The sequence below is a fragment of the Cyanistes caeruleus genome, chromosome 4, assembly GCF_971803275.1.
Source record: "Cyanistes caeruleus chromosome 4, bCyaCae1.hap1.1, whole genome shotgun sequence".
Taxonomy (NCBI): domain Eukaryota; kingdom Metazoa; phylum Chordata; class Aves; order Passeriformes; family Paridae; genus Cyanistes; species Cyanistes caeruleus.
In genome coordinates, this window is record NC_141704.1 from 80,787,807 (window position 1) to 80,813,623 (window position 25,817).

At 41.8% G+C, this 25,817-nt stretch overlaps 1 protein-coding gene and 1 long non-coding RNA gene across 8 annotated transcripts in view; one reads left to right on the forward strand and one right to left on the reverse strand.

Moving 5' to 3' along the window:
* Window positions 1-605: 605 nt before the first annotated feature.
* LOC147653822 (uncharacterized) lies at window positions 606-25,437 on the reverse strand. Its single transcript, XR_015285943.1, has 4 exons — window positions 25,223-25,437; window positions 20,675-20,774; window positions 4,495-4,632; window positions 606-3,431 (listed from the first exon to the last, which is right to left on the reverse strand). It is a non-coding gene; the product is annotated as an uncharacterized LOC147653822 (long non-coding RNA).
* Window positions 22,939-25,817, forward strand: part of EPS8 (EGFR pathway substrate 8, signaling adaptor) — a 129,619-nt gene continuing 126,740 nt past the window's right edge. For 2 of the 7 annotated variants that reach the window (XM_086886001.1, XM_086886007.1), the window contains exon 1: window positions 24,704-24,858. The gene's annotated coding sequence lies outside the window, so the exon portion shown is untranslated. Of the gene's footprint in view, window positions 24,347-24,703; window positions 24,859-25,817 lie in introns of those variants that run through there. The other 5 variants (XM_086886002.1, XM_023925535.2, XM_023925572.2 and 2 more) reach the window with 5 other exon arrangements.

The window sequence follows — 25,817 nt, forward strand, 5'->3', positions numbered from 1 at the left end:
CATAAACAGCAATTCATATTATTCTCTCTGTCCTCTGGCCATAAAAATCTCAACTTTTAAAGAAATATTATTGCTCTTCTGAGACTTGAGAATATGTTCCATTTTAAAACAACTTTAAGCTACATTTGTCTCTGGACTGGATCCACCAATGTCATCATCATTAGATCATGGATTAATTTGGCTCATGGTATCATGCTTGGAGTAACTACAGTTGTGGGGTTTGGTCTTTTGCCATGATCAAACTTTGAAAGAAATTAATTGCACTGATGGTAGAAGATGATGGCCATGCTTTTATGTGTAGGAGAGAGAATACAAATATTTGAAAAGGGGTTTTTATTATTACTGAGATTTTGGGGAACAAAGATTATTTTCCCAAGATGCATAACAATTATATAACTGCAAGGAACTGAAAATATTTAATGGTGGAGTGAGTCAGAAAGATAGGAATTACCCTCATTACTCTTGAATAGAACTTTACTCATGATGCTTATACAAATATTTGAAAATTTCATTAGTGCAGTGATTTGCCAGTTAGGTTTCTGTGAAACTTTCCCATTTGGTGCTGCACAGCCGTATCGCTATGACGTGTAAAATACAGACTAGGATTCCCAAAAGTGCATTTCACGTTTATTTCCTTTTGTTTCTTGATGATGACACAGGAAACAGCTTGACAAGGTGAAAGGAGGCTTTAGTTCACATCACAGCCACGCCCAACCCAGTCTTTAATGGGTCACCTGCCATTTCGGATGCTAAAAACAAGAATCTTATTTGCATGTGAATGTCATGGGTATGACCCAGGTTTTATATAGCATTTAATATAGATACATAAATAGCTTCGTATGACAGAGCAGCTTAGACTTGGGCTAGAGGTGGCTCGCTCTCAGACCAGGCAAAAATAGAAGAAGAAATAATCTGTGGGCACCTTACTGCTTGATTCCAGGTGAAAATACCATCTTTGCTTATAGTTACAGGTTCATCAGCTGGCTGAGCATGAAACGGGGAGAAATCAACAAGTTCTCAAGACAGCTTCACACCCATCAAGAGCCTTTGAAGTTTAACAACAAAGCCTGACTCTAAGGGCAGAAGTATTGGGCCACGTAAGGAAAAGTCATTAACAGTTAATCTTAGGCGTTATCTCAAAGTACTCCATTTCTATGGAAACCGAGTACTTGGCTCTGAACACCGGAGCATATCCTAGGAATTCATTGTAAGAGTATTGGAGCAGAGCTATCCAGTTCTGTGTCAGCCGGGACAACACTCTCTAGTTCTGCTTTGTCATTTCTCTCCCCGCATCTCCCCCACCCCGGTTTTAAAACGAACCCTTTACCTCCGTTTTTGTCCTCGTGATTTCCATCTTTGTAAAGACAGTAAATCCGAAGCAAGCGGTGTATTCTGGCATCTGAGAGACACTCCCTGAGATAGCTGGGGCACTCTTGATTTACTAAAGAGGAGCTGTGTGGGAATTTAATCAGGCACAGGGAAGGAATTTTTCTGGCAAGGAAAAAAAAGTCATTTTACAGAGTCAGTAACACTCTACAGCTCCTGCAAATCCCTTGAACATTGTGACCACTTAAGAGTTGACAGCTGCAAACAGGTTACAGGCAAAGCTCTGTGTCACAGTAGTATATCCGGCATTTTCAGCTGGCATTTTTATATAAATAATAAACCTATAAATAATTGATGTGAATATAGCACTATTATCAAAAATATGCTTCTAGTATCTCACTTATTGGAGGCCCTGAACAAACAATCATATGTGAAGTGGACAATGGGGGCAGAGTTTGGAAAGTAATGGCTGGTAACCTCCGGAAACCACATGAGTAATTTAACTGCATGTTACATTGTAGTGTAACAATCAAAAAAATAAAATGTCCATTAAAAATCTGCTCAGCACCTGGGAATGGGCTTATTGCTACAGCTGGCAAGAGCTACAGAGATTTCTGTCTGCAGATCATTAATTAAATATGTGCCAACTCAAAAGACCAAAACCTGTTGTTATTTTGTCAAAGCCCTGCTATTGACAGCATCACAGGAGAGGCCAAGTGCAGTTGAATCTCATCCTCTGAACGGCCTTCCTTCTTCTCCTGAGAGTTAAAATACATTGGCAGAAAGTTTTGAAGCTATATATTAGTATATTCATTTCATCCTACTGAAAAATCCAGATTTGTTCTGCATGTCCCATCACCACCTTATCTGTCAGATCACCAGCATTTGCAGCTCTGCTGACAGCAGCTGGGTGGATTGATGGAAGCGAAATATTTTGGGCACTGTAGGAACTGTAGTAACCCTGCATTCCAGAAGGGCTTCAGGCTTTTACCTTGGGGCTCCTAACCAGGCTTTTATACCTCTCTCGACTTTCTCTGTCTTTCCTGCCTCTTTTCAGCTCCTCCGTGGCAGCCGCAGCTGGTTTGCTGGACATTATCCTTACTGCTTTGCAAATGCTTTGCTAACTAAATTCACGTGTTCCTTTCGCCCCTTTTCTCCCGCAGAAGTTGATGACAATGCAGCAGACTCAGATAAAGCTGGGTTTTGGCTTTCTATGCAAGCTTTCGGTTCACTGCCTGAGCGTCTCTTGGTCTCGGGAGTGGCAGCTGCTGGTTTGATTCCATTTGTGAAACGCAGAGTACTCAAAGGGAAGTGAGTCTGAAGCAGAACACAGTTACTGGGTGTTTGTTCAGAGCTGTAATGAGATTGAGTAGATAAAAACAAACATAATGCTTTCATCGGCTCTTGATCTGACTGCGAGAACCCTGGAAAACAGTGATAGGAAGCACAAAGGTTTCAAGATGAAACCTCTATTAATTCATTTGCTGAGAATCTTCATATTTCTACCCAAAAAAAAATCACAGTGCTTTGCTTTTATCTTAAGGGATGTTACTGAAAGTAGCTCAGGTTCCACATCCAGATACCACATGATTGGCATTAAGCTTGTAGTTGCAGTGTTTTACAAGTCGATCCTTACTTGTGTAATGCATTAAACCAAAAGCCAAACTTCCAACTCTTGAAGTCTATATTTGGATTGTTTTCACTAAACAAGTTAATTGAGTCTAAGATTACTTCTGAAATATTTTCCAGAAAACTAAATTTAGCTTTTAAACCCCATTTCCACTAGAAAATGAAGGTTAAATATTTTTGCTTTGAGAGCTGGGTTCATTGAACTCTCCCAAGTCCTAACACAGGCACAAGCCAAAAAACCCCTTGAACCAACAGCTCATACAAGCTCCTGAGAGCCAAATCAGCTGACTCTGGCAGAGCACAAATGTTTTAAAACTCATTTCAGCTTCTTTTATGAAGATAATCCAAGCAGTACCAACTTGCTTTTTCCACCAGCATCTTCTTTGCTTCTCCCAGGACAAAATGATAACATTGGAGTCAAAGACTTGCAGTGTCACAGAGTCATGGCCTAGATTTTTTATACTGAAGCAACAGATCTGCAAGAGAGCAAATACTTGTTTTATAATATAGAAAACAATGTCGGAAAATAACAGAAACAATCATTGTTTTTATCTAGCCACAGTATTTTAGAGAATGCTGCAATGCCCTGTCTCTCATGTAATGTACAGTAGTCCATTTAACATACTTATTTTAATTATTCTGTCTTGGTAATCAACTGCTGCCTTTGAGAGGATGATAAAATTACTTTTTATTCCCATGCACAAGCACACACATACAATGTAATGTATCATGACCGATTTACTCTTTTTAGAGAAGCTAAAAAAGGAGAAATGCACAAGAGCACCCTTGTTTGAATAAATACTGGGCTGTCTGTATGGAATAACAATTATATGCTGAAGCTAGAGCAGATGTATGGGTGTGAATCACATAAGGGTAGGTTGGGGAATTATAATCAGCTAAACAGACCTAGGAATCAATCAGCAGTGGAAATTTTTCTCTGGCTAAACAGCAGATTTTTCTGACTATTATGGGGAAAGTGATTTTTCAGCCCATGTTTTGCAAGTGTAGTGTGAAAGTTCCCAAAGTGTAGGACATACATTTGTGGCACAGAAATGCAAAATGAAATGAGATCTGACACTGCCATTGGCAGCCACTGTTGTGACTGATGAAGAAAAGTTTGTGGATCCCTTTAGTATTCTGCAAGAAGAACTCTGCTCTGGAGTTAGGATGAGACACAAATGCTATTTTTTCCTGGGTTTGCCATACCCTCTGACCAAGGTCAGATTTGGATTAATTTGTATCACCACCAGGTATCCAAGTGTTCGTATAGTCAGTAGAAGGAGGCAGTAAAAGTCATTTTCTTTAAAAGGTGAGTTCAGCTTCTGTGTCACAAATGATGCAATGTTATGGTGTGTCTTCATGGGCATTTCTGATGTTCCTTTGATATTTTCATACAGAGGGTCATCTTAAATGTCCTTTGCCTACTTTTCTTCATTATTTCTTCATTATCATGCAAAAAAATTCATTGTGGTCATTCAGTGGCTTTCCCAGCACTGTGTTTGTGACCTGCTTACTCTCTTCCATATTAAACAGCTTTACCTGAACCACCAACTCACACACACTCCCAAGAGCAGAGACCTGAAAAGTCAGGATGCAAATTTTGTCTTCAGCCAGGTCCTTTTTTCTCTTCTTGTTGGCTTTGCATTTCACAGGTGCTATGTTATCTCGTGTTAGACCCTAGGAAATGACCAAAGGCATCGGTAAGCTCAGGATTCTGAAGCACCCTCCAACATCCTGCCAGAAGCATCTTCCACCAACTTCACTTAGGAAGCAAATGGACTGAGAAGAACGGGCTGTTAGCAGTGATTACACACCCTGACCTCTTTGATTGGGTGGCATTTATTCAGTGAGCCAGGGAGCCAGCAGAAAGTAATTTTATCTGGGTGTTTTGTGGGCAATCTCAGCTGAGAGTTAAGACAGACAGGCAAAGAAACAGGACCAAAGTCTTTGCTGGGGCACTGCAGGGAAATGTGGGGTCTTGCAGTCGAGCTCTTGCTGCTCTCATACCTCCTCTGAGTGGAGACTTGACACTAATGTTTGTAATTTCATCACAAATGCATTACTCTACCAAAATATTTTATTATACTCCATCCAGGATTGAAGGAAGTTTCTATACTATTATCCCTTCTACAGAAATTCCACATGCATTAGCTGCTTCCCAAAAGACATGTAGCTGCTCCTGGCAGTTAAGTGATTTCCAGCCCTGGAATTAAAATAATTCCAAATAATGGGGAAAATGTATGGTATTCCAGATTTTTAAACAACTTATAAAATAAATATAAGTCTTTTCCAATAAGCTTGGATATGATTACTGAGCAGTGACTAAAAAAAATCAAGCCTATTTCTAGTGGTAACTGAAATTTCCATTTGTTTCCAGTAAATCCACTGGGCATTTGTAAGGTGATACCTGAAAGTAGATTGAGCACTTACTTCTATTTCCATGATCTTTATTGTGTAGATTAAATCACTACATAAAGATTAGTTAATTGAAGAAAAGATGGTGCAATAAAAGCAGAAACCAAACCTAGTGCAATCCAACCCAGCAATCATACGTGGGCTGTCTGTTGCATCCTGTTTTATAGACAATATTGCTACTCCCAGGGATGGGGGATTCCCACCTCTCCAAATTACTTTTACACACACAACAAACCTGTCACATATGGGCTCCAGAACACGACAATCTGCAAAACTAGCCTGGAGTGGCTTCTGACTGCCAAAGAAGCACGTATTTATTAATGGAAATCACAAGCTTCCCTCAGAGAAGTAAGTCCACCATGAATTTCATGGAAGCAATAGGAGCCTAAAGATAACAGTGTATACTGGAAGCCTCTCCACTTATCACAGTATTTCATCCTCCTGTTTTTAGACAAAAATCATTCTCAGGAAATAGTAAGGCTTGCAAATATTTCTGCTGCTGGATTAACTGGATATTGATAAGATAGAAGGGCAAGACTTCACTGTGGCACAGGATGGAACCTGTGTGTCAATACTCAAATGTTTGATGGCATTTTGATGGAATTTCTAACCATGGGTGCAGAAAACCTGTTTGCAGCACAAAGTGGGACAGGCTAATGAAGAGTTTGGCCACTCCATGGGAGTCATTCATTCTCTCTGTCATGGTTTAAACCCAGGCAGGGTGCAAGCGCCACGCAGCTGCTTGCTCGTCCTTGGCTCTGTGCTAGCCCTGCTCAGCAGTACCTAAAACATCTCTACATTACCAACACTGTTTCCAGCACAAATCCAAAACACTGCCCCATACCAGCTACTGAGAAGAAAATTTACTCTACCCCAGCCAAAACCAGCACGCCCTGTCTAAAGCATTGTGAGATCAGTAAGGAGCAAGAATTCCTTTTCTGCCAAATTGCCCTGGACAGAAATCCTGCCTCAGTAGTTACATGATACCACTTGGGGAAAATGGAGTGATACCAGCTATACATCAAGTATGATTGTTTGGATATGTAATTTTCCACAGAAGGATTCAGTGTCAAAAATTCCAGAGTATTTAATGCTTGAATGAAGAACCAGTTATTCAGATTAATGGTGTGCCGTGCCAAAATAACAGTAGCTGCCTCCCAGAGCAATCTGTTCAGTTAGAATATATTTTCTTCCTTTCATCCAGATGTTGATGTGATCAGAAATATTAGCCAATTCATTAAGTTCAGAAGCAGCATGGCCAAAGTTCATCCTTAATCTCCATCCCATTTCCTGGTATCCTGCCAGAAGAGATCCTGACTCCAGCAGCCCATCAGTTACCAAAGGTAAAGACAACACCAGGGTTTATGCTGGAGAATGCAGTATTTTATTTTCAGGGGGATTAGGAGCTACAGATATTTTGTGTCTGATCTTTTTAGCTTCAGGTCTACTCTGTCTGCCAGTTTGAAGGTCAGATGCTAATCTTCAAAGCCATCAGCAAGTTTTAATCTCTTTAATATTGGCAGAGCATCGCTATCTGCACTATAGCTAAAGAGCTGCATCCTCTCAGAAAAGCAGCTCAGAGTGTCCAAACAAAGTACACTAAGGCTGAAGACAGATGGTGTTGGCAGAGGGGCTTCACTACTGGGTAATCTCCTCAAGGAGGTCACACACTCAGCAGTCCTGAACCATAAAACCTTGTCTTCTTTCCAAAGTTACCTGTTTTCCCCCTGGAATGTTCCACTCATCTTTCTGATACAATTTTTTTTTCTTTTTTCAGTATCAGAAACAGAACTGTGAGTTAATGTTACTCAGATTTATTTACAATCACGAATGAGCAAACCTGCTGTCATTGAAATGTATTTGCACAATAATTTAAAAAAATTATGTTGCTTATTTTGAGATACTTTTGTCAGACATGATGGAAATAAATGCTCTTGTTAAAAGTTCCCGGATTTAAGTGGTTTTTGACACACCTGCAGAACTTTCTTGTGAAATAGCTTCTTTTCCAGTAGAACTGAGTTGATTTGAATTATAAAGTAAATCTTTCATTACAGACAAAGATTTATGTTACATACTCAGCTCCCTTAAGAAATGGCCTCTTCTTCCTTTGCACATCTTCTGATGGAGATAATCCCCTGCAGCTGGTGATTCATGCTGAGATTGCTCAAGCAAGTTTGTTTGATGCAAGATTTACATTTGCAGTAGAGTGCCTACATTGTGTGAAGGGACTCTTGCAGAAAAATAGATTTATTTTTCTTTTATAAGCAATCAGCAGTGTTCCAAGTGGTGAGGCAATGCTGGGAGTCAGGTAACAGCTTGAAGATCACCTGATCCATGCAGCAGCCACCAGTTTGTTCCTTTTCTTTTTAATGAGGAGGAGGAAATAAAGGGGAAATGTTAAGCAAAAACAACCAAATATTGACCCCACAACTACTGTTGCATTTATTTTGCAGTTATTTTTCTGCCTTGGAGTAGGCCAACAGGAGAACTTTACCTGTTGGTATTTCTATGATTGTTTAGGAAAGAAAACAAAGACTGTCTTTGCCCCAGTGGTGCTTGCTTTCACAGCCACCATTCAGTTTGGCCAGAAACATTGAAATTATGAAATCAGCACTACTAATTGCTGCAGCTTCATTCTCAAACTTTCATTTGATACTTCAGACCCTGAAGAATCTCAGTCTTCACTTTTGTGGAGTCATTAGGTCTCACTGAGAGAAAAAAATAAAAAATGAATCCAAGTGCACCTTAAGGGTTACAGCAAAACTAAAAATGTTTTAATTTATTATTTCCCAGCTAGATTGCATCATTTGTGATATTTACAAATAACAATTTTGCCAAGGATTCTGTTCTAGATATCCAATTTTTCTGAGAGAACATTTTATAATTTAAATATGAAATGGTCTCTCCTCAAAGACATTTTGCAGATTCCAGTTTTGTGATTCGCTTGTGAAGGGAGTTATTTTCAATCTTTCCCATGATCTCAGTGTCATGGGATTTTTGTTCTGTGGGAGCCATGATGACACAAATAACATTAACAATAACAAATGGTTTATTCATATTGAATTTGTGATAAGGAATCAACTCATGATTCCTGATAATTTCTTAGTGGGCAGGAGGTTTTGTTTCCAGCTACCAGAACAGATCTGGCTGTTATCAGCTGGGGAAGGCTGCACAGACTCAACCAGATGTCAGCAGAACTGCCATTTATTTTCACCTTTTTCTCGTGCTTTCTGTGTAATTTGTCAAATGACATACCCTTTCTGCCTCAGTATCTGTAAAATGGGATCCTTTAGATTTCCTTCTGTTTGACAATAAACAGGTTGTTACAGTGGGACAGATTCTGTCATCTCTGCCCTTGGAGCAAAGTGCTTCACAAAGGGAAATAATAGGAGTGAGAATGAATATTGAGTGTTTATCAAAAGGGGAGCCTGATTTTGAAGCCTGTAAATGTATTCATTTATCTGCATATAATGAATCAAGTTATTAATGAAGTGATAAAACTTTCAAATTATGTGGAGGCTTATCCAGTGTGCAAATTCCTGATACTGCAGGATGGTTTGATTACCACAAGAGCTGGTGATTTCTCAAGTGCTCAGTGCATACAGAAAGAGAAATCTCTATTCCTCCAACACATTTTCCTCACTTCAGGCAGACTCTGTGTCCAGCAGTGTGTTTCTGTTTTGTGGTTAAATTAAGAACATCAGTTTCTTGGGATGTTTCATACTAAACTGATACAGAAAAATAAATAACATTTCAAAAGACCAGCAAAGGCAGTTCCAATGTGCCTGAACACTGGGTGATTTTCTGTCCTCCTGTATTTCCCCCTCTCTGGGTGCTTGGTCCAGCTGCTGGGAGATGTTCTGGTGAAGCTGCTGCTTGTGCCACGGCGTCACAGAGAGCTGCAAGGTCACTCTGAACCTCCAGCTTCTTGGTCTGCAACTAAAAATACCATTCCTGTGTTCAGACTTCTGGGTCAGTGTTATCTCCCTGGAATTTGGTATCAAATGGCCCTGCCTGTTCCAGCTAGATCACATCCTGTGCTTGGGAGCTACCAGCTTGTGCTACCTCGGGTTGAGTTCTCACTGTGTCTCATCAATGGCTTGCTTGTGTTGAAAGATTAATGAGGAAAATGTGGCAATACATATTTGATATTCATGCTGTGTTTTGGCAAGGGAGGTTATAAAATTAATAGTGGAATTTAACCCCAAAATCTGTTATAGCAAGCACCTGAAATACAGACGCCAGACCAGACAGGAATTTTGCATATGGTCTTTTCATTTCTTTTTATAGCAGGAATAAGTATCTTAGGGAAGTGTGTTATCTCTCTATTTCCTACAGTGAATATGGTTTTGAATATAATTAAAATATATTTGTAAGACACTGCAAGGTATGTTGTATGAGGACAACACAGAATTGTTTTATTTTCTTAAATCTACATTTCTTGCAAACACATTTGATTTTTGTCTAGCCAAGAGAACAGATCCATACCTTACCTATCTACGCTATTTTGGTTGTTTTGAAACATTTTTTATTTTTTCAATATGTGGCCAAATGAAGTTTAATATTTGTTATGAGATCCTTCCTTTTGTAGGAAACCTTTGGGCTGAACAATTTAAATAGTATGATCTAAAGTATCTCTAGACCAAATTCATAATTTTATTTTGGAGCCTGTTCTGGTTCATACTCAGCATGGCCCAAAATGATAAATCCTATTGCAAAAATGTGAGATGTTTCTGATGTGGGTAAGAATACACGTTTGCAGATTGATTTCTAAGGAGGGCTGTTCCAAATCCTTGCAGATGAGGAGAAAGAGGACAGCTTTCTTTTAACATTGTTTTACTTTTGTTTTCAGTCTCACAGCAATTGGATGCAGAACTGGTGTCATCTCTCAGGCGTCTGTTGCTTTGCTGCCAAGGTCAGCTCTGCAAGAAAAACTTCATATTGTACACATGTTCCATGCTTCAGCTATGTCTCTGGTGTATTAAAAACAAATAGGCTCCTTTCCAACGTCAAATGGTCGAGCCTTTGGATTTTTTCTCTGTCTCCTTTTTAACCCTCTTGCCTGTTTAAGCCTTAGGAAGGTGCCCCCAGCCTCTTACCCCATTGTTGGAGTCTGAGGCACAGAGTGTGTGCCCTTATCTCTGGCTCTGACATCCAAGAAAACACTGAATTTCATATAACACCATGAAACAACTGTTAAGGTTAAATAGAAAAACTAGGAGTGTAAATGTGTAAATTAGGAAGTTTTCTTAAGTCACTGGGTGAAAAAGTTAAAGTTTGGAGTTTAAAGTAGTTTAGAGAACAGAAGACAAGCTGGAGAATTTAGGGTGTTGTCTCTTTTCCTTCTTCTTTCTTCTTCATCTTCTTCTCCTAGAGGTTTTTGGGTAGTAATGAGTGATTGGATAGAAAATGCCACAGTGCAGCTCACAAGTGTTGGGTCATTGGGTCATTAAGAAAAATAATTTAGTTGGCATTTGTTAATTGGGTAAATGGACATATAAAAAACCTTGAAGAAGATCTTTGTTGGCCATTTTGCACCTTTCTATCTTAGTGCCTGTAGCTCCTTGTACCCTGTATACATGTAATGCTGATAAGAGAAGAATAAACAACCAAGTCTGAAGGAGAGAAAAATCTGCCTCCTTCTCATCAACTTCAGTTCAAGGGGAGAAAGAACCCAACCACAAGAGTCCATATAGAGACACCCCATGCAGTCCTCAGGTGCCTGTTCTCCACCTCTGCTGCTCCCAACAGGAGCTGAAGGTCAGCCTGGCACACATTAGGCTAGGAAATTGATAAGGAGGAACTCTTACAGATCCCAAAGTGGCCACAACTAAGGTCAGGGATGCATAAGGGTTTGTTCCTCTGAACAGCTGGGATTCCAGAATTGCATAGAAGATGGAGGTAACACTTGTAGGAGAGTGATAGGACTTCAGGAGGTTTGTGTTAGAGTGTCCTTTTGTAGCTACAATTTGTTTTTTCCCCTGTCTCAGGTGTAGGATCCAAATATTAAATATGTATTAGTGGGTGTTCAAAATTACCTGGAAATTGCATTGTACCATTCAGTTGCAAAACACAGATGTTCTAAACTCACTAGCTAAGCTCTCATCTTTTGGCTATTACACCCTGAGTGCTGTGGGAGTTAAAATTTGGGTTTTGGTTTTGAGTGATTTGGATTTAAGTGTTCACAGCTTCGAGAGACTGATCTAGTGAGCAGTGTCTATACACTTGCACCCACTGATAGCTAATACACATGTCCCTCTTGTGCTTATAAAATCCCATTAAGGAACCAACTGGAAAAAGCACTATGAGTAAAATTTGCCATCATTTTTAAAATGAAAAAATCAACCTTGACTTGAGAGTGCCTGTGTTTCTCACTTCTGTATTGTATTTTCAGGACTCCCTGCTGCACAGGGGAAGTGTGGGAAATGTGCAAGCAGTCAGGAAAACTTTCTGACACTGACAGGACTCTGCTGCAGAGGTGCTGCTCTCCTTCTAAACTCCCTGTTGAAAGATGCCCAAAAAGCACTTAGAGAGGTTGGAAAAGAAATCCCCTGTCCAGGAGCTGTGATGCTGATGTAGATGGATATGACAGGCAGGCTCAGAAGCCTCACTATAGTGGCCATAAAAGCAGCTATACATTATCTGTATGGTATTGGAAGTGAAGAGGGTAGCTTTGAAAAATACAAAGCAGCTGAGTTCCTGTCAGAGCATCCTCTGGACTGTTCAGTGTCCAAATTCCTCAGCTTTGCTCTGTGCTTACAGTGCCCTAAAAGTACAGATAATATTTCAGTTTAGAAGCCTGATACTTTCTGGCTTTATTACTCTGTAAGCTAAATAAATCCTTTTCTGCTTTATATCTCTAAATTAATGACAAACTTCCTTTTGTAATAAGTGCAGCTGTGAAACACAGGCCTAGAATCCACAGAATGCAAGAGCAGCCCTTGAGCTAATGACATGTTGAATGTTGGTAAAAAAAAAAAAAGTATCTGCAGCTCTTCATATGACCCCAAAAGTTGTCTCATTAGGTAATTCAAAATTACTAAAAATTACTCAAAAGATAATTCTGAATTCTAAAAACATACCTGACAGCCAACCTTTTCTATTCCCAAATATCAATACAGAGCTGCAAATGAAACAAACCAAAACCAAACCTGAGAATGAGTCCCAGCAAGGTGAAATAAAGCATATTAAAATTTATGGAACTTAATGAGAAATCAAGTGCAATTTCTTTGGCATATTCCCACAGTTTAAGTTAATGCAAACAGTAATGCTGTAAGTAGTCAGGTGTTATTCTCTCCTCATGGGACCCAGGAGGAGACCTGTACTTCATTTTTATTCCTATATGGCCAAAACTGCCTATAAGTGAGAAATAATTTAAAATGTGGGTCATTAAAAAGCTCATTCCTCTAGTAGAAAATAATAAATCCTCTGAAGAGAAAGGTCTACTGCAATAACTTTAAAGATTTACTGTCCTTAAATATCCTAAAGATAGAAATTGATGACTAGAACCAGGATAAGGTCAATATAACATTGTAAACTCAATGAAATATATCAATAAGAATGAAAAATATAAGAAATCACTTGCTGACAAATGATGATAGGGGGCTGTGAGCTTTTTATTTCCAGTGTATTGTGAAATTCATATCAAAAACTTCAATACTGGCATCAGTTAATCAAGTTCTGCCTTCCTTTACTCCAACCCTTAGTCCATAAAGCCTTTGTTAATAGCAGCAATGACATCTTCCTAATAAGAAAATAAAACTTTATGGAAAGATGTTGATAAGAGGGAAGGCTTCCTGTTGAAGAACAGGTCTCCTACTAAAGGAGACTGTCATTCTGTTATAGCTATTATTCAGAAATATGGATTTTTTTTTCACTAGAACAAACACACTTTGAACAATATTTCTGTACTGGGCAACAAAAGAATTTTATTCATAGGCAAAGAATCATTTTAAACTATGCAATTAATCCTTTATGTTTTCTAAGAAGACAATGACACTCCCATAGATAGAAGAGCTGGAATGGTTGCAGATAAATGGATGCAATAGTCAGTGAAACCCAAGTCCAAAACTGTTGATATTGATATGAATCCTCTCATTTCCCTCAGATTTCTGTGACCTGATATCTTAGGTTATATAATGTAGAACTACTAAATTATAGCTACTAGAATAATAATAATACACTGTATAATCAATAGTCATATTGATTATATGTCAATATAATTATTGACAATAATTATTGTCAATTATTATTATAATGTGATTAAGAAGAATATGTCAAGTATGGTCTTTTTCTTGTTATTTTTCTTTTACTCACTCTCAGATTTTGTAGACATTACCATATTATTTTTGGTGGAACACAAATGCTGGAACTCACTCAAACCAAGGTGATGCAGAGGCCAGACTGTGGCAATGGTCACACATTGACCACACTCCAAGTTCTTTAAAATCAAATGCAAAATGCAAAACTCCAGCTGAATTAAAAAATAACAGTAAATATGAAATAGCTGTAGGGTTTCAGGGCTGGGGACTGGCTGGGAGGAGGTGCCTGCTGGTCACCAGGAGTGATTCCATTTCTCCAGCAGTGCTTGTGAAGCAGTGTCTGGAGAAGACTGTCTGCTTTTGGGTCCTTGAATACAGGAGCAGTATGGCCAAACAGGAGGCTAGTGAAAGGTCATTAAGATGATTTATTTGTGTGCTATGATGAACAAAGAAAGTCTGACAAAGTTGGGTTTCCTCAGCCTGAAAAGAGAAAGGCTGGGGGAGACCCTATTGCTGTCTGTAGCAACCAAAGAAAAGGGTGTGGAGGAGACAGGCACAGCTCAGAGGCGCACAAGGAAAGGATGGGAAGGGATGGGCATCAGGTTGGAACATGGGAAATTCCAAGTGGATAAAAGGAAAAATAAAACTACCATGAAGTTAGATAGCACAGAGACACAACATAGCTAGGCTGTGGAATTTTCATTTCTTGGAGATACTCAAAACTCAACTGTAGGAGTCATTTAGCAATCTAAGCCAACTTCATTTTGCCAGCTCTCATTTATGGTACAATCTCTTTGACTCCAATTCTTGCAGTTTTTCAGGGCTTTCAAAGGAGGGTAAACAAATAAACAAAACACCCATACAAGTTAATGCAAAGATGAAAATACACTGCTCTCTACAGCAGAGTAAACAAGAATCAGGTCCATCAAATCTCAGCTTTGGCCTTGAGTGGCCATCAGCTGGAGTCACTGTTCCTGTCTGGAGGAAAGAGCCCACAGTCTGATCTGCAAAATTCATATTTGCCTGAAACAGGAAAGCTCCCTCATGTACAGGAGGGTGTGCCAGTGCTTGTCACATCAGTGGCCAATGGGGGTTAACCCCATTAAGGAGAAAATTTGCTGATAACAACATTTCCTTTAAAACTTCCCACTTTCTTGGCCAGTACCCCCTCAGGGGAGCTACACATAGAGCCAAAATGAAAATCCTCAAAATGAAAATTCTCATGTCCCCTTTAGGACAACCCAATCTATTGTGTGTGTCCAGTTGTGAATAAATGGAGAGTGCTGACAGCACTGAGGAACAGAACATGTCTGTCTGTCTGTCCACTAAAGAAATAAGCTCTCAAAAAATAAGCTTTCATCCTGGGAGAAGCACACTAAATGAAACACAGCAGAGAATTTTTCATTTGCCACTAAGCTTTTTGGACTCCTATACAACTGCTCTAGCATCTACCTCGTAAATGAAGAAAATTAATTGACAATTGCTCTCAGCACGGAGAGCCTGACAGTGGGAGAGTATTGTCTCTTGTGCTGTAGTGATTTGATTGGGGCTGCTGTCACATGTTATATATGTTATGTTCAACTCAGCACTGAAAAACAGCCTTTGCCATTTGCCCTGTTCTCACAGACAGGGAAGCTCAAACCATTGTTCCTGGTTTGTTTTCAGTTGTTGCAGTCTTCGTGCTGATAATTTAACAGCCCATAACTTAGACGAGGATAACAAGAATATAGCTTTGAAATAATACAATGCAAAGGCACATGAAAGGGTAATTAATTCTGGTTTCACAGCGCTGTGCAAACCCTGACTTATCCTTTGCCACAGCCATTTGCTCTGTAAAGTTCAGTAGTAATTTTGCAGTATATATGGGCTTGCTCCATTGTCCCATAAATTAAAGATATTCTTCTGGGCTTCAGAGGACTTTGGATTCAGTTTTAGCACACTTCTCATCTCGGGATCTCAGAGTGTTTTGCAATTATACCTAAATAAATCTTCACCATGTCTCACTCTCCTGTAAGTAACAACTCACTTCTCCAGAGGGAAGGGTGGAATTTGGAGGCAGAGAACGAGAGAGGAGTGCAAAGCTGGCTGTAGTCCTCTCTGGTGGGTGCATGTGCTAAATCTCATTTGTGTTTGCTTTGCATTTGTTCTCAGACTGAGGAGGAGGAGGGATGTTCCAGATATCTGAAGTTCACTTTTCTCACTTTTCTATCAAAACAATAAAAATACACCCCCCAAGCTGTAAGTACAAGGAAAAAATCAGTCACAAACCTGCAATATTTTCTTCAGATCCCAGAAATCTACAAATTCTGTGAATTTACAAATCTTTGAAGTACGCTCCTGTTAGATCAGGTGGGCTATCAATGCCTGCTGTGTACATTCCTGGCATGTATCACTGTCTTACACTTGGGAATCTGAAAGCTCTTCAGTCCTCCAGAATTTTAATAATCTGGAATTTTCCAGATTATCTATTCTGTTCTTTCCAGTAATTGTTAGTTTGTTTACTTTACTTGGGGATTAACTCAATTCCTTCTCTTCCTACTTTTCTTCCAGTCCAGAAATATCTGCATCAGGAGTGTGCTCCCAATCTTTAGCCTGTTTTTTCTAGGGGTTAAATCACCCGTGTCATTCTATAAGGGTTTCAGCCCCGCTCAGTTTTTCCTTTTGTCTCCATACAGCTGCACCAGCCACAAGCATTGCCTGATTGAGACCATTCAACCCCCCTTTTTTAAATTCAACAGCAGTCCGGGTGCTCTTTGGAGTGGTGAATTCTGCTGGCTGACACCACTCCAAAGGAAGAAGAAATTCTTCTCTTGGCCAAGTACTTGCTTATTCTTTCAACGCAGGCTCACGCAAAGAGGAAGAGCTGGCATTATTTTTGTCAGTTTTGCCTGATTTGGTTGGATACAGAGACTTTTCTCAGCATAGAGCCCTGGCTGTGCTAGGCACTGGATACCTATATATGTCCCAGGAGAACTCCCAGCCTTGAAAATCTCACCCTTATTAAAACTGAATCCACAGAAGATGTGGGAAAATGTTTCTGTAAACAGACAGGGTGACTCTCATTGTGTGTAAGCTCAATTTCTTCCTTCAGCCCATTGAAAAGCACCCCTGGCAGGGGTCAGGAGGGGAGGGCAGCTCAGGTTTCTCCAGTTTTCCGTGGTGCAGAGGCGGGGATGGAGCAGGATGCAGGAGATGCTTCGTGGACCCTTTTTGCCGATGTCCCTGTCACCTGCAATGTGGCACGGTGGCTTTTCCCCACCCCATTCCCCTTCCCTGTAACTTTTCTCTAAAAAGTCTTTTTTCTGTTTCTTTGTTTCTGCTGCATCTCTTCTGTATTTTTCTTTTTATTCTTGGATTTCTCAGCCTCCTTTGGACTGAATTCTTTTGGGATCCTCCCTCGTGGGGAGCCCTGCTTATCTCAGTTCTTGTGATTCGAAGAAAGCTCTGAGCTCATTAAAATCTTGTTTCTCATGTTTATTAACAGGTGATCACCAAAATTAACAGGTCTCTCCAGGCTGGCTACACAAGGTTAATCTTTGCAATCTGGTACATTTCTTTCTTCTGATGGTGCAAACAAGGCCTTGTGGCACACTTCGTGTCTGATGCACAAAATGGCCCCAAAATACGCAGTTCTTTTATCTTTATACCTATTGTTACCCAATTAACAATAGACATGTATATTGTTTTTCTTAATGACCCAATGACTCATCACCTCTGTGATGCACTGTGGCATTCTCTATCCAATCACTCACTATTACCCAAAAACCTCTTGGGGAAGAACATGAAGAAGAAAGAAGAAGGGACAAGAGACAACACCCTAAATCCTCCATCTTGTCTCCATTCTCTAAACTAACTTTTTCACCCAGTGATTTAAAAAAACTCTCTAATATACACACACTTTTAGCTTTTTCTATCTAACTTTAACATTTGTTTTCATGTATCACCATGAAAACACGCTCATGAATTTCATATTATATGAAATTCCGTGTTTTTCTAGATCTTATAACTAAGTATTAGAAACAAGGGTACACACTCTGTATTCCAAACTCCAACATTCCCCTTGTGTGCAGGGTGGTGGGGGGAAGGTGGAGTGCTGCTGCTCCCTGGGTTCAGAGTTTTGTGGCATCCCAATATAAAGGAAAGGAAGAACATGAAGAACTGATGGAGAGAGTTTTATGTGCAAAATCTTGTTATTGGCGAAGGAGGAGCGCACAAGCCAAGGATTTTTTTAGTCTAATTAAAATCTTAACATCTAAACTAATACACAACACATAGTTAATTAGTTGTGCTACAGTGGCAGTACACAAATATTCACATCCAAATTATCTAATTAATATAAAATAAGCCCTGCCTGGCTCATTCACTGGGTGAAGGGTTTATCACCCTGAAATCTTTAGTAGCAGCCTGTGCCTATACTTCACTGGACTGCATCTCATGTCCCTGCTCTGGAGGCTACTGCTGTCCTCCTGCATCATTACACCAAGGCTATAAATATGTCAGAATACACAGACTATCAGCTTGTTGCTGCTATCTGTATAAAAATTACTATGCCATATGGCTGTAACATATGATTCTGCCATGTGATTTTGCTGAGCTCTAGAACTAAGGGAAAATTAAATTCAGCTAAACAAGTTGATGGTAGGATAGCCCTTGAAGCACAGTGCTCTCAAAGACCTCTCAATCATCCAGCTCTGGTAAAAGGCAGTGATCTCCAGTTTTCCCAAGTACTTTTTCCATGCCCCAGCCATTTCTGGTCAAGAAAGGAGTGCTGTGGTAGGCAACTTCTTGCCTCAGAATAGCTTGAGCAAATAGTTGTGACCACCTCAGTATGAAATCCATCACTAGCCAACTAATGAGCATAACAATTACAGAGTTTAATCTCCCTTTTAATTATTGTTAGCTGTTTCTTACTTGTAACAAGCTCAGGAAAGGCCCACTTTGATTTGGCAGCATGTGTGTCTCAAATGTTGATATTACCACGGGACCTGGGGCGCCTTAACACAAAATCAAGTAATGCAGCTGCAGACCTGCCACATCTGTCATAGACTGAAGCAATTATGAGCTTGGACATTGCATATTTTTATCTGAAAACTGGATAGAAATTGATCTATCTCGTGGGCACCTTCTGTAGGAAAGAAAATCTGTGATTGAGTTCGTGAGGAGATTCTGAGGTCTATGGCATGAGCTATGGAACCAAAAAATTGATATCAGCATTATTAATCAGCTCTCTCAGCTAATGAAATAATTCTTCAACCAGAACTAAGCAAGTATGTACAAATGTAGAATTTCAGGTGACCAGCACATTCTCTAATCTGTTTGGACAGCTGAACAAGTCCTTTCTGTCTTTAAAAACAGGAACCAGGATGATTATTTTCAAAATAAAAGTTCAACACAATTAACAATTAAAAAAAAATGGTTTACAAAGTAATTTTGTATTCTTTATTATTCTTTATTATTGTGGTGATATTATTTGTTATGTTTCTCAGAAGCTTAACTTCATCCTGTGGATGCCTCAAATCCTCATTTGTTACAAGAAGAAAGCCTCTTCCTCTGACATTTCTGCTAGGAAACGTGAAACCTCTGAACCCCAAATCCAAATTAAAGTGTGTCTTTTTTATCAACGTGATTATTAAAGAAATGTATTGATCTTAAATGCTTGACTCAAGAACTCTGAAGGCTTTGGGATGAGCCACCTGGTTAAAAGACTGTTCCCCCTCCAGCACAGAAGCAGAGTTCAAAACCCTAGAAGAGAAATGAAAAGCCAGAAACTTCTATAAATTCTGGCAAAACAAATGATTTTGTTTCTAGTAGTTACAAATATATTTTTTGTGCTTGCCCTCTTTCTTTGCTTATGAATGGGAGATATAAGGAAAGAAAAATATCTGAGGTTTAATGCTCTATCTCTCTATCAATAAAGATCCAATTGTAATAAAACATACCTTCCCTATAAATAGCAGTGCATGGATATAAAATGACTGATTGTCTATGTCTTGTTTCTTTTTTGTCTCTGTAAGATAGGAACACGAAAGCATCAAAATGTGTAAGAACATTTCTTTTTCATTTCAGCTTGCTCTGTAACCTGCAATTTATTTGCTTGAATTCAATTAGAGTCTCATTCATCAAACACAGTGTCGCTCTTGAGAGGTGACAGATCAAACTCTGGCAATCACAAACGTGCTGAGCTTTGCCCAAATTATGGCAAAGGTTTCTTGCACCTCAGGTTTCTCTCAGGATAGTCTTTGACTTCCAAATGCAAGTGTCAGCCAACCAGTTCTCAGTACAGAGATTAAGTAATGCACAAATGAAGGGTTTGGAGCTGATTCTGTTCCTTCTGAGATAAATGGCAGCACTCCCCATAGTTCCAGAAGGAGAAAGGTCCTCTGCATTACTTCACTGGCTGATTGCAATCCACCCAGGATCGTGCAGAGAGAACTGCCAGATAATTCAGAACATCACGGAGCCCTTGTCTTACTGCAGGGCTTTTGATCATGACACACTCAACTTCACTCCTAGTCATAAATTACATGGTTTGTAATTGATGAATTAGCAGCTGGAACAGCTGGATGGCAAGTTTTTAACTTATCAGTGGAGTCAGCTTCAGGCTGGAGAGTTTTGTGCTCAGGATGAAGAGCTGGGTCATTTATCTCAGTCAGCTCAGCCAAATCATCTCCCTCACGGCTGTAACAATTATTAGGAACAAGGAATAAAAATCTGCAAACCCCTAGCAGCTAGACTAAGGGACAAATATGGAAGGTGTACATTTAGTGATACAAACTCCAAATGATGTTAAACAGAGACCAGAACTCCCAGGAGATGCAACCCCATGTTCCCTGGCTTGGGATTGCCGGCACCATAAGGACCATGAGCAAACAATTGACTCCTTCCTTTCTGTAACAACACTGCTGTACACAGTGGTCCCTCATTAGAACTTGCACAAAATGACTCATGACAGCCCTTTGAGGCAGTTTGATCTGTCACACTCACTGGGAGCCTCTGTGGAGCCCCATGTCATCACTGCACTCTGACAGACACCCCACTCTCACCTGATATATCCTCTGCCATACCCCCGAGCTCTTCTGAAGAGTCATTTCTTGTGTGGAAATGAGACTTCTGGGAATTCTTTGTGCTGCTTTGGCTCTGTACCTGGGATAGAGTGCATGAGTCAGCCAGGAGCAGCCCAGACATTTTCCCTCTGGTTCAGAACTGAGTCTGGAGCACAGTTTCTCTGAGGATTTCAGACATTATGAGCTCCTCCTTCTTTTTCATATTTGGATTGTGGGTAGCTCTCTGGTCTGCTTTACTTTGCTTACCTGAATCAACCTTCCTTAGAAAGGTGAGTCAAAAAACTGCAACTAATTTCTGTAATATCATATTAATCAACTAATCACAAGCTTTTCAATGAAGGAATCAGCTAATGAGGAGAGAGGAGGTCTTTAAATCATCTTTTTATATTCCTTTTTTTAATCTTCTGGGCAGGGGAATCAAACCCAAACCAAATCAGATCAACCCAAATTATGAAATCAAACCCAATCAGAAGGTTTGTCCAAAGGTAATATTTTGGGTAGCTTCTTAGGTAATGTAGAAGTGTATAGAATGCCCTGAAAAGGTTTAGACCTCACAAATTTTGAGGTCATTACGTTATTCATACATTTGCTACTCAAATAGTAAATCTGAATTTAGAACAACTAGTCACATTCACTTAGTGTCTTCTAATAATGGTCTAAATATATATACACATATATTTATGACACAAAGGATGACATATTTAAGCAGAATACTTTAAAACCAGACCCATCCAGAAGAAACTCCCAATTGAACTACAAATTATTTTAGAAGAACCTCTGTGGTTGTTCAAATACTCTTATATAGTTTTTTTAGACAGTACCATGTTTAGCCATGATGCAAAATATATTCTGTAATTTTACTTAAGCAGCAAATAAATATTTTCTTTACTCATAATTTGTTGGGTGTTTTTTTTTTTTTCTTAGCATAAAGAATGGAGTAGCATGGACCAAAAGCCAGTCTCTTTCTTTTCTCTCATTTGCTGTGGATTCCTCTGGGTTTATCTTGCATTTTTATGACCTAAATCAGGAACAATTCTCCTGTTTCTCACTGAGCTGCACGTGCCTTTAAATCAATAGAGGACTCTGGCTTGCTTTGTGTATTTTTCTTCTGAAAACTCTATGGATACAGCGGTGCCTGTTTTCAATGAGAGTGGAAATTCCAGTATCAGCAGCTAATACTGCACAAACTGAACCAGGGGCTGAACAAAGGTGCTCCCCAGGATGCTGCAGGTTTGTTCCCCAGCGTGTGCACCTGCAGAGGAGATTGCTGGCTGGGGCCATGGAGCCTGGCCACATTCCAGGCAGGAAAGGGGGCTGTCGGCTCTGATGGAGCTGCCAGAGCTCTGTGCGAGTCATTCATGGTGTGTAAACCCTCCTGCAGGTTCCCAGCCCAGAAAGTCTCTTCAGAGACTCAGCCAGAAAGGCTGATCTCCAACAGAAGGAAATTCTTTGGCCTGTTTTGTCTTTTCCCCAAGCAGACAAACATTGGTGAAATGCCTTCTTCATCCCCTGTGTTACAATGTTCTGCCTTCCTTTCTGCAGCAATATGAACTTCATACTCATGCAAAATAATTCTATAAATGTCCACACCTACTGCACACATCTCAAAAAAAGGTCATAGAGAACAGAAACAGAATTTATTCTTCCCCAAATCTTTATCCCACTTATCCTTCTCTCCTTCTCACATCCCATTTTCTTTCATCTTTGTTGTCTCTGTTCCTTTAAAATGTTTTCTTTCCAAGTGAAAGCAAACAAAATTATCAGCCCACAGTGGTCTTCTGCATTTGTGTTCTGTCCTTTGTTAAGGGGAATTGGAGCAGGGGGTGGGCTTGGGCTTCTGTCCAGGAAAAAGGGGGAAGAGAGGCACTGTTTATCGCTGCCAAGGACTGAAGCTATCCCCAACCTTTTATTTAAAGAAAATCTCTCTTATTTCTTTCTACCTCTCATGGAGTAATAATTTTTTTAAGTTTCAATTACTGCTATTATTTACCTAGGGAGTGTGTGTGCTTATGGCATCTGCCATAGCTTGGATATGTCAGTGTTCCTGTAAGTTTCTTTCACAGAAATTACCAGATTAATCCAGAATAGTCAGATTCTTTAAGATTTGAAGTTTTGCTGGAAACAAAGTAGGGAAGCGTATCTCAATACTTGTTTGGCTACACTGAAGTGGATTTATTTCACTTTATTTTTTTTCACTTTCCTGTCCTGTGGAGGACTTTCAGGACCAGAAAAATAGCAAAGACAGAGCAGGTAGAAGATGCAGCACGACAAGGAGCTCTGCCAGCTCCGAGCCAGGAGGGGGAAGCTGGCTGAACTGCTTTTCTTCCTCTCTGTCTCCGTTTTTTTCCTTTAAAGCAGGGTTAAGGTGAACTCCTAAGCAGTTGTGCAGTGAGGCCCCACCTCTCCCAGCCTGATCTGCAGGCTCGGGTTACTCTCCTGGCTCTCAGGAGCCCACAGTGAGCTTCTCGCCTGCCTGCTGCCCCTGCCTTCAGCCCCAGCCTGGCGGAATAACCCCCTTTGGAGAGCTCACACCTTATCTCAGGAAGATCTGTTGGCAAACACCAGCTCAAGGATGGAATAGCAGCACTCGAGAAGAGACTCAGCAACCAAACTCCTGCAAACAGTAGCTGAGCAATATCATCCTGTCCACTTTTGTTTCAAAATCGGGAAAATCCGTGTCCTCCCTGCAGCAGCCGTCAGGGGCAGGACTCTGGCAGTGATGGCTCTGACTTCACCTGCTTCTGCAAATGAGTCACGGAGTGTTATAAAAAGCAAGGACCTGCCAAGTCTCATTTCTTGGAACTGAGTGGAAATTTCAGCAAGCAGCTGCTCCTTCCTTAGTTTATACTTTCCCTCCGCAGGTTTCTTGGAGAGGGCCTGGAATCCCAGGAACTTTGTAGCATAAAGGACCTGTTGCTGCGTTTGGGTAACACAGTGGAAAGTTTGGTCCAGATACGATTCTGATCTTCCTAAGGGATCTTGGTGAATCCTGCAAGGAGCCTCGGGAACGGGATTAAACAGGTGTGTAAATCTTTCTGGAATGGCAATTGAATCCTATCAAAAATCGGGAGCAGAACCTCAAAAATCAGCTTAGCTCTCCTATACACCACCTGAATAGAAGTTCTTTGAATATCAGGTTCTTTGAATATGTCTGACGCCGCCAAAAGATTTATGCTTTCAACCTTTTTTTCTGGAGCAATAAGGCACATAAGGCAAAAACTTGTTTGAAAGAGAAATCATTGAAAACAGGTTGTGGTGGAGCCGCTCGGTTTTAGGAGGGGAAGCGGCTGATTACAGCAATCCCGAGTGAAGTGTAGCGTGATGACTCCGGTACCTGCAGGTGTGCCATAGGGACACACGTGTCAATTGTCAGAGCGGTGCCACATGGAAACAGCATCATCAGCTGGGACATTTCAGCCGGCATTTCAAGACTTTTGTTCTCGTAGACCAGTCGTTCCAAAAGGTGGTTTAGCTGCACCTACTTCTTCAGGGAAGGATGTTGCTTTGGAGTCGTGGTAGGTTTTGCGTGTGGCCTCGTATTTAAGAATTTTTTTTATTATTATTATTTTTTTTTTTTGGTGAGCGCTTACGGCGATGTTAAACTCCCGCGTTCCAGCCCGGCCCCGGCTGGGCTCTCAGCACCTTTGCACGGTGTGAGCTCCCGGGGAGCGGGAGGAGGGAGGCGGCTGCAGAGCCCGCAGAGCTCCGGGGGCAGGGGCTGGGGCCGGGGCTGGAGCCGGAGCCGGGGCCGGGGCTGGAGCCAGGGCCGGAGCCGGGGCTGGAGCCGGAGCCGGGGCCGGAGCCGGGGCCGGGGCTGGGGCTGGAGCCGGGGCCGGGGCTGGAGCCGGGGCTGGAGCCGGGGCTGGAGCCGGGGCCGGGGCTGGAGCCGGGGCTGGAGCCGGGGCTGGAGCCGGAGCTGGAGCCGGGGCCGGAGCCGGGGCCGGGGCTGGAGCCGGGGCTGGAGCCGGGGCCGGGGCTGGAGCCGGGGCTGGAGCCGGGGCCGGGGCCGGGGCGGGGCGGGTGCCCGGCAGAGGGAGCTCGGCTCCGCTCCTCTCGCTGCTCCGCTGCCCGGAGCCCGCCCCGCTCCCGCACTTTGTTGGCGGCTCCGAGCGGAGCCCCGCGGCCACCGCCGGCCCCGGCCCGGGAGGAGCACTCGGGGCAAGGTAAGGGGCTGGCGGGGCGGGATGGGATTTGCTCCTGGCGTCGAGGCCCCCGGGCTGCTCCACGACCCCAGAAGCCGCCCGGGCAGGGCGGATCGCGGGGCGCTGCCCCGGGCCCGTCCCCGCTCCCGGGGGCGCTGCGCTCGGACAAGGGGGGGGTGAGAAATCCCTCCCGGTGGTGGCTGCTGCAGCTCTCCCCCCGCCTGTACACCCAGGAAGCTGTGTGTGTGTGTGTGTGTGTGTGTGTGTGTGTGTGTGTGTGTGTCCCCCTGTCGCTGCGGTACCACCACACCTGCTCGCACCGCCGGGCTGGGCATCCCCGGCTGAGCCCCCATCCGTGCCCCTGCCCTCCCTCCTCCTGCCTCACCTTCTGCCAGCTGACTCGTCTTTCAGTCCTCACCCGGGGTATTTTCCCCCCCACACACCCCGTGGTTCAGCTGGCTTTTCCGTCTCTGCTGCTGGTAGCGGGCAAAGAGCAGCTTTGGGGTGGGATAATCCTGCTGGATGCCCGCGGTTGTTTGCTGCTCTCTCTCCTGCTGTCTTTCATCTCCCCCGCTGCTCAGCCCTTCCATTCTCTCCGCTAACTTTCCCTGCCGCCTTGGCTCCTTCTGCCCCTCTCATCGCCATCGCTCCCTTACGCATTGCCCGAGTGCGAGTGACCTGGGCACACCTTGGAAAACAGGTTCGTGACATTTTCAGCAATAATTCCAGGTGCTCCTGCCCTCCCCCGACCCCACTAGGGCTTGCATTGTATCCACGAAAAGCGAGATGTCGAGCTTCCACTGAAGTATGGTTTCAAACCAGCGAGTAGCAGGCAATAGAAGAAAGGGTGGAACAGGTTTTTCTTAAGGATGTTGTTTGAGAACCCACTCAGAAATTGTGCTTTGCCTTGGCTCAGTGAATCTTGTACCCTCCAGAGTGGTGTGACCTTTGGTGGAGTCTGCTTTGTTTACTTGAGGTGA